Below are 12375 nucleotides of genomic sequence, written 5' to 3'. Positions count from 1 at the left end.
CATGAGAGGATGGGTAGAGTGGGGGGAGAGTTGTTATTTGGAGGAAAATACGTGCAATGACTCCGGGGCACTCAGCAATATGATCAGATGCTGAGGAATGTCACAACTAGTCACGACAACCACACATGGAGTGGGCCACACATTAGAAGGCATCTTCTCTCTCCAATGACTCTTGTCTGAAAGTCTTCAAGGCCCTACCTCCTATCTGCTCCAACTATTAGGCAGTTCCCTTCTCTCTCTCTCCTGGCCTCACATACAAGAGGCCCCTAACTGTAGGAACAACAAAACCCTTAAAAGAAACTGGAAAGGGCTTTCTAAAGAAACCTTATCTCTGCCCTTAAACAACTGCAACAGGACCGATCACGAGGATGTCAAACTAGCAGCTCTGAGTTCTCCTCCTGGCAGCTTCAGCCATCAATGCTGTTGCTCCCATCAAGGAAACCTACATGTGGAGGAAGCTACCAACTTCCCTGTGGTTTTCAGGGAGGCTCAGACTTTCAAGACAGTCCATCCTTTGCCAAGAAAGTGTCTGGAAAAATAGCTATTGTCCACAGTAAAGAGCCATTTACAAGTCTGCTATGGCTGAATACATAGAAGGTATTAAGGAAGAGAAATCTCTCTACTGCACCACTAGGCTTGAGTGAGCCAAATTTTCTAGAGATCTCTTCAAGCTAGTCAGTATGCTCTTAGCGCCCTCAGGCTCCTCCAGCACAGAGGTATCCTAGGATTTCTGCAATTGAATTACAAATTTTTCAATAACAAAATCCTGAATATTTATAAAGATATTGTTCTTCTTAATGCACAGTTCCTACTTCTTCCCAAGGGGACACCTATGCGGTGTTAAGTCCATCAGATATTTTGGGAACCAGGGACAGTCTGACAGCAGTCCTCTCCTGCTTTACCCATGTGACACCTGGGCAAAGGTAGATTCATCTACTAATTAGGAAGTCAGGTTATCCCTTTGAACTTTGCCCTCCCAAGATTTTGCAGTTGGAACCAAAGACCATTGCCTCAAATCTGACAGCAACCCTGAATACAGCGATAATTTCATGATGTTACTCACAACTATGGAATAAAGATGTTGTTAAGCCATTTCTTATCACATCTAATTTAGACCCACTGATCAAAAAAAACTACTGTCCTAACTCCCTACTCCCCCCCCCCCCCCCTGCCAGGATCTTGGAAAATCACCTGAACTCCCAGTTGATGGCAAATCTGGAACAATATGAACTGCTGGATGCTTCACAGTTTGGGTTCAGTAGCAATCATGGGGTTAAAACTACACTGATTTCGGCAACTAACAACAATCAAATAATGGTTGGTGCAGGGTAAGCTGCAGCACTGATCCTTTTGAATCTGTCCTCAGCCTTCAACAACATCTCCTGGACCCTGCTTGCAGAACGGCTGCAGGAACTGGGGCTCACAGATTCAGCACAAAATTCCTAACATCATTTCCTAGTGACAGGTTGCAGACAGTAATCAGGAATCAATTCTGTGCTGAGCCCAACACCGTGCCATGTGGGTTCCCTCAGGGCTCCTACCTGAGCTCTACCTTATTCAAGTTGTATATTTTCCCACTGGATGAACTCATAAGGCCTTTTGGGTTTCAGGCTCTCTCGTATGCCAATGACATGCAAATCATCGTGTCAATCACCAAGAATATGGAAGAACCACAGGCAGCAGAACACTGCCTGCAATGCCCCCAACCAAACAAAAGGGTTTCACCACCAAGAACAAGCAGTAGTTGACCAAGGAGAAATAAAAAACCAGCAAGCCAGGGGAGATCATGGCGGCAGTGCTGCACGCAGGTGGGTAGAGCGCCGCAAGGCATCCACCATTGAGTCTTAGTTGAACCCCCAGCGCTACAACGGATTAATGTGCTTCATCATGTCTGGAGCATCAGTGGAGGCTGTGGAGAGTCAGTGGAACCGGGACACAGACGTCGGTGACTCGGGCTGGCTCAGGGCTGCCTTTGAGCTCAGGAAGTTCAAGTTCAAGTTTGTGCATTTGTATAGCGCACTACTCACCCATAGGGTCTCAAGGCGCTTGGGTAAGGGGTTCATTATTTGTCGAATAGCCAGGTTTTAAGTTCTTTTCTGAAGGAGATGTGGTTTTGAGTAAGGGGGAGGTGGGTGGGGAGTGAGTTCCAGGTCTTGGCAGCTAGGAAGGAGAAGGATCTGCCACCCATGGTGGATTTTCGGATGCGCGGGACTGCGGCGAGGGCTTGATTTGACGATCTTAGTTGGCGGGCGGGTGTGTAGAAGGACAGTCGAGTGTTGAGGCATTCAGGTCCTAGATTGTAGAGTGCTTTGTGTGCGTGGGTGAGAAGACGGAACATAATTCTCTTGTTGACGGGAAGCCAGTGGAGGTCTTTTAGGTGTCCGGTGATGTGATCTCGGCGAGGGATGTCCAATATGAGTCTCGCTGATGCGTTTTGGATGCGTTGGAGTTTTTTCTGTAATTTTGCTGTGATTCCGGCATATAGTGTGTTACCATAATCCAGTCGACTCGTGACCAGTGCGTGGGTGACAGTCTTTCTAGTCTCGAGGGGGATCCAGCGGAAGATCTTTTTGAGAATGCGAAGTACGTTGAAGCAGGAGGATGAGACTGCGTTGACTTGTCTGGACATCGAGAGAGATGAGTCTAGGATGAAACCAAGGTTACGTGCGTGGTCTGTGGGTGTGGGTGCTGTGCCCAGGGCGGAAGGCCACCAAGAGTCGTCCCAGGCAGAGGGGGAAGAACCTAGAATGAGCACCTCCGTTTTGTCTGAGTTGAGTTTAAGGCGGCTATGTTTCATCCATTCGGCTACTTCTTTCATGCCTATGTGAAGATTGGTTTTGGCGGTGTTAGGGTCTTTGGTGAGGGAAAGGATTAACTGGGTGTTGTCGGCGTAAGAGATGATGTTGAGGTTGTGTTGGCGCGCGATGGATGCGCGTGGGCTCATGTAAACGTTGAAGAGGGTGGGACTGAGTGATGATCCTTGTGGTACTCCACAGATGACTTCAGTGGCCTCTGAGTTGAATGGGGGAAGTCGGACTCTTTGAGTTCTCCCGGCGAGGAATGAGATGATCCAGCTCAAGGCTTTTCCTTGTATGCCGATGTTGCTGAGGCGTTGTATAAGGGTGCTGTGGCAGACTGTGTCGAAAGCGGCGGAGAGGTCGAGTAGAATGAGGGCTGCTGTTTCTCCGTTATCCAGTAGTGTTCGGATGTCGTCTGTCGCTGCAATGAGGGCGGTTTCGGTGCTGTGTTTGGCTCGAAATCCGGATTGGGAGGGATCGAGGGAGTTGTTGGATTCAAGGAAGGCGGCGAGCTGGCTGTTGACGGCTTTCTCAATAACTTTGGCGGGGAAAGGGAGGAGGGATATGGGTCGGTAGTTTTTAAGTTCAGAGGGGTCTGCTGTGGGTTTTTGCAAGAGGGCGCTGAGTTCGGCGTGTTTCCAGCTGTCTGGGAAGGTGGCAGAGTTGAACGAGCAGTTGATGACATCACGGAGATGGGGTGCGATGATGGAGTCAGCTTTGTTGAAGATGTGGTGGGGGCAGGGGTCGGTTGGTGAGCCAGAGTGGATTGAGTTCATTAGGCGGATGGTGTCTTCTGTAGTGATTGGGTTCCAGGCGCTGAGGTTGTTAGTTGGCGGTGAGGGATCTGAGGGGGGTGGGGAGGGTTGATCGCTGGGAGTGTTCTTGAAGCTGTTGTGAATGTCGGCAATTTTGTTGTAGAAGAAGGAGGATAACGCATCGCAGAGGTCTTGGGAGGGAGTGATGTCGTTAGATGCTGCGGTGGGGTTGGTGAATTCCTTGACGATGTTGAAAAGTTCCTTGCTGGTGTGGGTGTTGTTGTCTAGACGATCCTTGAATGCTGACTTCCTGGCTGATCGAATCAGTTGGTGGTGTTTGCGGGTGGCTGCCTTGAGGGTGGCCATGTTGTCGGTGGTTGGGTTTTTTCTCCATGTTTTCTCCAGGGTGCGGCATAGCTTCTTGAATTTTTTAAGGTCATCATTGAACCAGGGAGCCTTTTTGCTGCCTGCTTTGATCTGGTGCTTTTTCAGGGGTGCTAATTCGTCAGCACTGTGGGTGATCCATTGCTTGAGATTGGTGGCCGCTTGATTTGGGTCCAATGAGGGGGTGGGAGGGTTTTGAGTGAGTGATGTGAGGAGTTGGTCGGAGGTGATTTTGTTCCAGTTTCTCCGAGGAATAGGTTGTGGGTGGTTGTGGGTCAAGGTGGTTTTGTAGCTGAAGTGAACAAAACTGTGGTCCGTCCAATGGAGAACTGTGGTGCGATCGAAGGAAATGTGCTTGCTGGAGGTGAAGATAGGGTCGAGTGTGTGTCCGGCTAAATGGGTGGGGGTGTTAACAAGTTGTTTGAGTCCGAGATTGGCCAGGTTGTCCAGAAGGGTGGAGGTGTTGCTGTCGTGTTTGTTTTCAAGGTGGTAGTTGAGGTCTCCTAAGAGAATGTAGTTCTCGGTGGCGAGGGCATGTGGGCTGACGAAGTCAGTGATGTCATCGCTGAATTGAGTGCGGGTTCCTGGAGGCCTGTAGATGAGGGTACCTCTAAGTGTGGTCCTAGGGTCGGTGTGGATCTGGAAGTGGAGATGTTCGGCGGTTGCAAGATTATCGTCGGAGCTTGTCGTTATTTTGATGGTGTTCCTATGGATGATGGCGATGCCTCCTCCTGTTTGATTGGTACGGTCTTTTCGGATAATATTGTAAGCGTTCGGTATGGCTATGGCGATGTCGGGTGCTGATGATGTGTTCATCCATGTTTCTGTAAGGAAGGCGATGTCCGGTGACGCAGTGTCGAGTAGGCCCCAGAGTTCAGTTGCGTGTCTGTGGACGAAGCGGGTGTTCAGCAGGAAGCACTTCAGGTGGTTAGAGTCGGAGCTGTGTATGGAGGAAGTTGATTTGGTGCGGGTCCTGAAGCAGTTGAACTTGCAGGAGAGGCAGGCGAATGGGCCTTGGGTACGTCCTGGGGTGGCCTCGCAGCATTGTGGTGTGCGTCCGGGGTTGAGGGCGAGGAGAGTTGCGGCATCATATGTGACTCTAGTGGGTTGGGTGTAGCGGGGACCAGGGGGACCTTTGGCGCACCTTCGGCGTGACCGCTGCCCGTGGAAGCTGCGCGTTGATTCATCTGATTAATATAGGGAGTGGAGGGGGCGGAGTGTGGGAGGGTCAGCTGGGAGGCGGGAGCGGGGAGGAGACACGGGCACAAGTAACTACACAACAAAATGGACGTCCGGTAACTGAATCGAAACTGGGGTACAGCCGGAGTTCGAGTTAAGGTATAGTTGCTTCAAAAATATTCAATAACGCTTCACATGCACTTTAAAAAACAGCCGCTATGCAATGGTAAATACACTACAACTAAAATGCAATCAAAACGATACCAAGCGCTGTATTCTGTGCAATGCGCTGTAGCAGGGCAGGCAGGCAGCAGGTATCGAGGCAGGCAGGCAAGAGCAAGAAGGCAGCAGCGCGAGGTCTCCCCTGAGTCAGCGGGAGCAGCGTCAGCACATACACTGCAGCCACGGTACCAGAATGGAGGTAAGGCTCCCTGACTGCTGGGGAGGGCATTGAGGAGGAGGAAAGATCTATGGGAAACCCTGCCAGCAATGGGATTTCATACATAAGAGGTAGGGGTCTAGCCCCTGTGGGGAAGAACATAATTTGAGAAATTTAAAAAATCTCAAAAAAGGTTATGAACTCAACTCAGAAAGATAAAAAACATCTACTTGAGCAAGCACTAAATAATACCCAAATTGGTTTGCCTATTACTCATAGTACAGAAGGAATTTACCCCCAAACACACGTGTGTAGACCTCAAGTAAAGCCAAGGAGGGAGGCACAAAGGACAGGAAGAACGCAGAGAAGAAATTATATCGTGGAGCGTAAGGTAAAAATTACCCCCTCCCTGAGGTCCTTTTTTAAGGTTTTACCGCCAGTAGTGACTCTCAAAAACCAAGAACAAGCTGTATTAGGGAAGGTGGGGGATAAATTAGGTACAAAAATGAGAGCGACAGGGGGGACGCACTCTAGCCTAGAGAGGATTAATTAAGAAATAGCTCTAAATGGCGTCCACACAGTGGAAGCTGGGGCCCAGGCGAATGATCCAACACAAGAAAAGGATGCGGAGAAACTCCCACTAAATACAACTTTTAAAAAAACAGGAGAAGGAAAAAATACCATAGAGACCTCAGTTAGCTCCTTATAGACTATGCTTTCATCACTCACTGCTAACATTAGGAAGGGTTTTGCAGTGTCCGAAGCAAGTCGGGGGAGATACGCTGTTCCTGTGAGGCCTTAGGAAAAAACTTACACTTTCTCTGTAAGGACGCAAACACTTGAAACCACAGTGTGGGGGAGTTGAACAAAGTCCTAATAATAGTAAAATGGAGTTACAGGTGCTACGATGGGATGAGCAGAGACTGTAGGAGAAATTGGAACAGCTGGAAAACAACTCCAGAAGGGACAACTGTACGGTACCTAATGTCCTGGAGAGGAAGGAGGGGGTGACCTCAAACTTACGTGGTGCTGCTTATAAAGGAAACAGTTCAGTTCAATGAGAGTGATGCTAACATTGCAAAAAACATCCAACAGGGACAAACAGACCCTTACAGGAAAAACTCAAATAGGATTAGGCCAAGGAAAATCCTCATTAACTTTCAAACGTACACCCTAAAGGAAAAAATCCTTCTATGTGCATTAAAACTAAAGGCACTAAGGGGGAAAGAATTCCCATTTGAGATTAGATCTGATCTATATGGGTCACCTTAGATAGAAAATGGCAGTTAGAAAAGCCCTCAGACGAATTAAAAAGAAGTTAAGGCGACATCACTGCTTAAATTCCCTGCATCCCTGATAGCAATGCACAACAATAAAATTCATATATTAAGAAGCCCAAAAGAGGCAGATGATATACTAGAAGCTATTAAGAAGGGACGAGTGGGAAACTAGATGATGAAATGCATTCAAATTGAGTTATGGATCAAGATGACCATTGTAATTTTTTCTTTTTTCCTTAGGGGTATTCGTAAGGTGTAAATAGGCCATATAGATATAGATAGTTATTTATGTTATTTCTCAGTGGTGGGTGCTCGTGGCACAAAAAGAGAAAATTTGGGCCTACATCAGGTCCAGGAAGAAGATTGGATGGGCTCTCCAGGGAAGGGTAGGGGGGTTAGAAGTGGGTGCATGGGGGAAGCATGTTGGAAAAAATGATGAAACTGTCCTCCAAAACCTCTGAGAGACACATCTGGTGAAAAAGGAATATGTATATGTTGAGTTATTCATTATGCAAAGAAAGCAAAGATGGGTACAACAGATGTTATGTACAGATTAGAGCGCGAACATAAAAGTTGTAGCAATAGTGGTGACAAAACTGGCAAACATATGGATATCAGATATGAGGGAAGATAAGGGGGCAGGTGGATCATAGCAAATATAAAGATGGGCCACTAACATTAGTATGATATTATGGTCCACACCACAATGATTGTGAGCCACTTAAAAGCATGTTTTCAAATGTGTTAGATTTTCCAGGCCCCCTAATTGAGGTAGGAGATTTTAACATGATAATGGACCTAAATTTATATAAATCAAATAAAAGTAGAACTGTACCTACCCCATAATCACGAACCTTTTTTGAAAGCTATGACAAAACAACATGCTCTGTGTGACCTATGGAAAGGGCTGGACGTCTACAGGGTGCCTCATTCCATAATAAGAAATATGGGCATACAAGGATTGACTACTCTTTTGTTAATTGGAGTCTTAGAGGTGATATCTTAGGCATTGGGTATAAGATGGCTCATCTGTCAGATCTTTCGGCAGGAACAATAGCAAATAGAGAAACTAGCAGTTCATGGAAAGGAAGTTGACGTTAGATCGTACCATACTGGCATATACGGAAGTAATGGAAAATCTAAGTGAATTCCTCAAGACTAATAGTGGGACACACTAAAAGCATGTATTAGCGGTAAGATTGTGAGTGCCGTTTGTGAGTGAAATGGAAAAGTTAGGAGCCGAAATAAAAATAAGTCAAACAGATGATGGTAGGACTGCGGTAAATGAAAAACTCAACCTATTGAAAAACCAAATGGAAGAAATCCTCCAAACCTGGATGAATAAAGATGGGATGCTAGCAAGCTAGCACACTTTGAGTATGGAAAGGAAGCAGGAAAGCTTTTACCTTGGAAAATCAAGATAGATCAGAATAGGAACCGGATTAGGAAAATCAAGGAGGAGCAGTCTGGCGATATTCTGAGCAGCGAGACGGAGATAGAAGAGGCATTTAAAGACTACCTCTGGGTTTTATACACGGAGAAGGAAATAACATTAGAACAGGATGCTAATGGTTGGTTAGTTGACTCTATTAAACCCCTGGATGCTACTCAGCAGAAGGTTTTAAATCAAGATATCACACAGGAGGAAGTTAGTATAGCCATACAGTCAAGTAAGGGGGGCAAAGCTGCTGGGCCCGATGGTATACCAGAGGAGCTTAATAAAATCCTAGGGGAGGTGTTAAACCCATATTTGACAGTAATGGTAGGAGAGATATTAGATCAAGGGGCAGAACTACAAAACTCTTGGGATGAGGTGATAATTACTCTTATTCTGAAACCAGGCAAGAATCCTGCTAGGTGTGAACCATAAAGGCAAACATCTCTCCTGAATATGGATTATAAAATCTTTACATAAATCTTAGCAGAGAGATTAAGTAAGATAGCTGGAGAAGTGAAACATAAAGACCAGAAAGGGTTTATAAAAGGAAGATATCTACATGAGCTAACACATGGGTTAATAGGAGCTATTGACTTCGCAACAACTTATGCAGCCCCTTTCGCAGTAATTACTTTTGATGCCTCCAAAGCCTTTTTATAGGGTAGGTGGTCTTACTTGTTTTCTGTTTTAAAACAATATGAGTATGGGGGTAAATTGTGTAGAGTAATTTCACTAATCAGTGGAGTGGTGTGGCTCACTGGTTAGAGGCGGCAGACCCGGAAGCAGAGAACGGCCTGGGACCAGGGTTCAATTCCCGACACGGCAGGGTCGTGGACCAGGGTCAGCGGACTCGATAATTCTCACATTTGTGACTACTCTAACCAGGGATCACACTCGGCAACTCTGGGCATTAGCTTGCCTCATCTCTACAATGGCCCCCCACATTCGCCGGGGATGCCTGGTTTCACCTTTGAGATACCCAGTAGGGACCGTCTCACAGGGATAGCCAGGACGGGTTCCCCAGAGGTCTACAGCGTCACGACGCCTCAGGGCAGCAGTGCGCTTTACAAGACACATACATTTACAATATACCAAGATCCCTCAGCAAGAGTTTTAGTGAATGGGAAACTATCCTCATCTTTTAAAATATTTTGAGGCACCATAGAGGGTTGACCCCGTCCCTTCTCTTTTTCAACCTCTATATCGAGCCCCTCACAGATAAACTTAGAATGGCAGCTAACATTTCACCTTTCTCCCAAGGGGACTGGGTGAGGAAGGTAGCATTATGTGCAGATATTCTCATGGTCTTCTCCTCGGACCTTGCATCAGCTTTGCCGGTCACTATATAGTTGGCTTCAGAGTACAGATATGTGTCTGGTTATCTAGTAAATGAGGAGAAAACAGAGGTTATGGTATGAAATCAGAGAATGGAGAAATGGTTGATTAAGAAGGAAATGCGATTCTGGGGTGTAAAAATCGTACAACAGATAAATACAATTTCAGATATAAACCTATCAAGAGAAATCATGCAGCTAATGATGGAATGATTCAAAAAGGGGGTGGTGATGGACAGAGTATCTGAATTAAGCAGAACACTCCTACCCAGTCAATAGATCAGGGCTTGATCCATCACCGTTTTTTAGCTCACTGCACCATCCCAGTTCAGAACCTGGCTACATGCAAATTAGTCTGACCCTGGCCCAGTGCATCATGGGAACAGGGCAGACCAAACTACTAAGCCAATTCTTTACTGGAAAGGAAACAAGCTTCCGGGGACCGGTTTCTGGCATTACAGCCGTCTTCGGCCCGGCTTGCTTGAATCCTGATGGTGCAGTGAGCAAGGGACTCACATCTGAGCATACCCTGCCACACTTGTGGTGGCCAAAACGATTCAAAAAGGGGGTGGTGATGGACAGAGTATCTGAATTAAGCAGAACACTCCTACCCAGTCAATAGATCAGGGCTTGATCCATCACCGTTTTTTAGCTCACTGCACCATCCCAGTTCAGAACCTGGCTACATGCAAATTAGTCTGACCCTGGCCCAGTGCATCATGGGAACAGGGCAGACCAAACTACTAAGCCAATTCTTTACTGGAAAGGAAACAAGTTTCCGGGGACCGGTTTCTGGCATTACAGCCGTCTTCGGCCCGGCTTGCTTGAATCCTGATGGTGCAGTGAGCAAGGGACTCACATCTGAGCATACCCTGCCACACTTGTGGTGGCCAAAACGATTCAAAAAGGGGGTGGTGATGGACAGAGTATCTGAATTAAGCAGAACACTCCTACCCAGTCAATAGATCAGGGCTTGATCCATCACCGTTTTTTAGCTCACTGCACCATCCCAGTTCAGAACCTGGCTACATGCAAATTAGTCTGACCCTGGCCCAGTGCATCATGGGAACAGGGCAGACCAAACTACTAAGCCAATTCTTTACTGGAAAGGAAACAAGCTTCCGGGGACCGGTTTCTGGCATTACAGCCGTCTTCGGCCCGGCTTGCTTGAATCCTGATGGTGCAGTGAGCAAGGGACTCACATCTGAGCATACCCTGCCACACTTGTGGTGGCCAAAACGATTCAAAAAGGGGGTGGTGATGGACAGAGTATCTGAATTAAGCAGAACACTCCTACCCAGTCAATAGATCAGGGCTTGATCCATCACCGTTTTTTAGCTCACTGCACCATCCCAGTTCAGAACCTGGCTACATGCAAATTAGTCTGACCCTGGCCCAGTGCATCATGGGAACAGGGCAGACCAAACTACTAAGCCAATTCTTTACTGGAAAGGAAACAAGCTTCCGGGGACCGGTTTCTGGCATTACAGCCGTCTTCGGCCCGGCTTGCTTGAATCCTGATGGTGCAGTGAGCAAGGGACTCACATCTGAGCATACCCTGCCACACTTGTGGTGGCCAAAACGATTCAAAAAGGGGGTGGTGATGGACAGAGTATCTGAATTAAGCAGAACACTCCTACCCAGTCAATAGATCAGGGCTTGATCCATCACCGTTTTTTAGCTCACTGCACCATCCCAGTTCAGAACCTGGCTACATGCAAATTAGTCTGACCCTGGCCCAGTGCATCATGGGAACAGGGCAGACCAAACTACTAAGCCAATTCTTTACTGGAAAGGAAACAAGCTTCCGGGGACCGGTTTCTGGCATTACAGCCATCTTCGGCCCGGCTTGCTTGAATCCTGATGGTGCAGTGAGCAAGGGACTCACATCTGAGCATACCCTGCCACACTTGTGGTGGCCAAAACGATTCAAAAAGGGGGTGGTGATGGACAGAGTATCTGAAATAAGCAGAACACTCCTACCCAGTCAATAGATCAGGGCTTGATCCATCACCGTTTTTTAGCTCACTGCACCATCCCAGTTCAGAACCTGGCTACATGCAAATTAGTCTGACCCTGGCCCAGTGCATCATGGGAACAGGGCAGACCAAACTACTAAGCCAATTCTTTACTGGAAAGGAAACAAGCTTCCGGGGACCGGTTTCTGGCATTACAGCCGTCTTCGGCCCGGCTTGCTTGAATCCTGATGGTGCAGTGAGCAAGGGACTCACATCTGAGCATACCCTGCCACACTTGTGGTGGCCAAAACGATTCAAAAAGGGGGTGGTGATGGACAGAGTATCTGAAATAAGCAGAACACTCCTACCCAGTCAATAGATCAGGGCTTGATCCATCACCGTTTTTTAGCTCACTGCACCATCCCAGTTCAGAACCTGGCTACATGCAAATTAGTCTGACCCTGGCCCAGTGCATCATGGGAACAGGGCAGACCAAACTACTAAGCCAATTCTTTACTGGAAAGGAAACAAGCTTCCGGGGACCGGTTTCTGGCATTACAGCCGTCTTCGGCCCGGCTTGCTTGAATCCTGATGGTGCAGTGAGCAAGGGACTCACATCTGAGCATACCCTGCCACACTTGTGGTGGCCAAAACGATTCAAAAAGGGGGTGGTGATGGACAGAATATCTGAATTAAGCAGAACACTCCTACCCAGTCAATAGATCAGGGCTTGATCCATCACCGTTTTTTAGCTCACTGCACCATCCCAGTTCAGAACCTGGCTACATGCAAATTAGTCTGACCCTGGCCCAGTGCATCATGGGAACAGGGCAGACCAAACTACTAAGCCAATTCTTTACTGGAAAGGAA

This window comes from Lissotriton helveticus, chromosome 5_1 (genome assembly GCF_964261635.1).
Source record: "Lissotriton helveticus chromosome 5_1, aLisHel1.1, whole genome shotgun sequence".
In the NCBI taxonomy this organism is placed as follows: Eukaryota; Metazoa; Chordata; class Amphibia; order Caudata; family Salamandridae; genus Lissotriton; species Lissotriton helveticus.
Note: the sequence above shows the minus strand (reverse complement) of the source record.